Source organism: Aplysia californica, unplaced genomic scaffold, assembly GCF_000002075.1.
Source record: "Aplysia californica isolate F4 #8 unplaced genomic scaffold, AplCal3.0 scaffold00003, whole genome shotgun sequence".
NCBI lineage: Eukaryota > Metazoa > Mollusca > Gastropoda > Aplysiida > Aplysiidae > Aplysia > Aplysia californica.
Genome location: NW_004797273.1, coordinates 3,330,570 through 3,333,959, shown reverse-complemented (window position 1 = coordinate 3,333,959; position 3,390 = coordinate 3,330,570).

Sequence of the window (3,390 nt, the reverse complement as noted above, 5' to 3'; positions counted from 1 at the left end):
TCAATATATATAAAGGGCTAAATTCACACTAGACTAGAACACTCTTCAGTACTCTTCACAGCGACCTTCGACACTTTACAGCTTTCATCGCGAGGAGACGAAAATGTTCAGCTTTAACGTATTTTTGCGTTACTTTGGAGGTAATATGTCCCATGCCGCTAGAATACTACAGTACGTACGAACTTCTGCATAAACGTGGAAAATATACGTGCGGTATCCAAATAAAAAAATATATAACCTATGCAGGTCTTAGAATATGAAACTTTACTGTTTGAGACAAAGTGAATAAAAGAAATGGATTTTGTTGACGGATCTTTCATAGCGTCAAGTGCAGATAAATAATGATATATTATAATCTAAGGCAACGCGACGGGTGATGATCCTGGAGCTTTTTTTAAAGCTGTAGGTAGGTAAAATAAAGTTGCCGCGGCTCAGTTGGACAGGCTGTCGTTATGGCAGTGTCATCCTATGAAAAACACATGGGGAGGGGGGGGAGTTCCGTTTGTACAGGTGGTTGACTTATACAGGTGGCCGTTAGGGCATGTTCGACTGCATAATATATATTATTACATGATATACATATTTACAAATTTACATACACCACATAATATAATAGCCTACATGCCCATATATCTGTCCATATCAATACACCGGGTGTCTAAAAAAAGAGGTCAACAGCTCGGACATCTTTTCTCCAATTGTAAAACTTTAACAAAACTTCGAGCCAATAAAGTCCAATCAGGGGGGCTGTAATGTTAGTCTACACACACGACTGTAAAACTGGAGAGACGAACACACACGACAGCAAGCATTCTAATCATGAGCCCGGGTGTAGTGTCTGACTTTTTATGTAGATCCCCGAAGTGAGTAACATTAACCAAGAGCCCATGGCATACGGGGCGCTTACGTCCCGTGAGTAAAAAAGAGTGAGGTACAATACGGTGACTACCGTGACAGGGACATCATATATTTGTCAATATGAAGATAATCAGATAATACTATGTTAGAAAAATAGCAAATTCTTAAAATGTCAACCAAAACTGAGTGAACCTTGTTGTGTCGGCTGTCTGTTGTTCTTTCTTTGTCTAGGCGTTAGGCTTCCGAGTACCGCTCTCTCAGGCTCCATAAACTGTATGGCCCCATAAACTGTATGACCCCAGCTCAAGGCAAAAAACTAAAATGGGATGGTTCATAGGGTGGAGGTCAAGGCTTTGAGTGTGAGTTAGTCGTAGCGTAGACGCAGGGTAGACAGTGCTTAGAAAGTTTGGTATATGCCTTCTTGTAGTGGATAAACTACAATTCTTGAGCAGCTATGTGTTTGTTTTAATTTAAGTATACCTTAAGGAACCCATACAAGGACATTACAAAGGCAAAAACTGCAGTTTCTTAAAGATGAAACGTATAATTTCGTTCTTTTCAAAATCATCATCATTATTGGTCCTTTGAAGAACACATTTTTACCAAATTGATAGTGCGAAACGAACCCAGGGAAGGTGGTGTCTATTTAAGTTGCATGCTCCAGGTGCTGACCATTTCTCTACATATAAGCTCGCCACTGAAAATTTTGAATAGTCCTCTGCCTCTGGGTCGATTCTTTGGACTTCCCGTTCAAAATTGAGTTTCAACTGTTCGATTGTTTTGTGGGTTGTTTCTGTAGACTTTTCTGTCAAAAATCTCCAAAGGTAATACATGTAATTGAAGGGGTTCAGGTCGGGGGAACGCATCATCATCATCATCATCATCATCATCATCATCATCATCATCATCATCATCATCATCATCACCATATTGCCTTTCTCACCCTGCACCAAGAGATAGGCCACGGACAAACGCTTTCCACCTTTCTCAATCCTGGGCTAGCCTCTTGATGTTATTCATGTCTTCCCGCTTTTCTGTACATCAATTTCTGTGATTCTTCTCCAGGTTCCACGCGGTTTTCCCCTTGATCTTCTACCCTGTGGATTCCAATCCAACACTCTCTTTGCTATGCAGCTGCCTGACTTCCTGAGAGTATGTCCAATCCATCGCCACCGCCTTCTTACTACCTCATCTCTACTGGGATCTGTCTCGTTATCCTAAACACATCCTCGTCTGTGAGCATGTGTATCCATCTGATCCTCAGTAACTTCCTTAGACACTTGTTCAAGAAAACCTGGATCCTCTTTATGCATGTCTGTGATGCGCTCCATGTCTCACATCCATACAACAGTAGTGACTTCACATTTGAATGGAAAATCCTAGGCTTTGTTCGAAGTGAGATGTCTCTGATCTTCCAAATTGTATTTAAAGATATGAAAGCAGGCTGTGCTTTTCCACTGCGGGACTTTATTTCAGCACCTGTTCTTCCCTCTCTGTCAATTATACTCCCAAGCATCTTGGCATCCTTTACAGTAATTTAAGTCAACAAAAATCAGCTGGAATGTGTATATAACTTTTTTTTCGGTTCTAAAATCGCTAATGTGATGATCTAAACACAATTTGAAAGATTTCATAATTTCGGCGGAACTTAAGTCACAAAACATGTTAATTTGCATAAGGTTCATGTGACCACGTGGTTACATTTTTGTTTTTAAAAAAAGATCAACGCAGATGAATCATCGTTGGGTACATGGTGAGTGATAATATGCAAAATTTCGTTCACTAACTCACCTGAACAAGGGCGCAGTTACAAAAAAAACCCCCAAAAAACCCAAAGTGGAAAGTTTCTATTGCCGCTGTGTATACATAAACAATATAAATTGTATAAACACTTAATAATATATACATATATATACATGAGCACATAATATTATACATCGTTGAAGTAAAGAGATAATGAGCATGTCAAAAACGTTTTTGATTTTGGGAAAATCGCACGTAATATACAATGCAAATGAAAAACCCCGCCCAACAAATTTTTTTAGAAAGAAGATGAAATTGCAAATGTAGTCATCTTCGAACAATAAGAGTAACAACAAAGAGAATAACGCAACTTATTGACGTTCTCTCTCCGTTCCCATTATCCACAGCCTGCGTGTTGGTGCTGCAAGGCCTCCTACTGGTGGGCCAAATTCCAGAAGCGCAGGCAGGGCGGAGCAGTTTTTGCCAGGTAGGCTACAGGCGCTCGTTTTGTATCAATGTCAAGAACGCGAAGAGGGCGTCGCGCCAGCTGATGGACTTGCTGGTAAGTCTTTCTGCTTCACCTGGTCCCCATGGTATGGATTATTTACAAAATGAATTTTTATACATTTTTGTCTTACAGCCTAATTTCCACAGTCCCATGGTATATTATACAGAATTATTTCTATACAGTTTTGTCTTACAGCCTAATATCCATAAGTATATTATACAGAATAATTTCTATACAGTTGTGTCTTAGAGCCTCCACAACCCCTTGATACATGTATATTA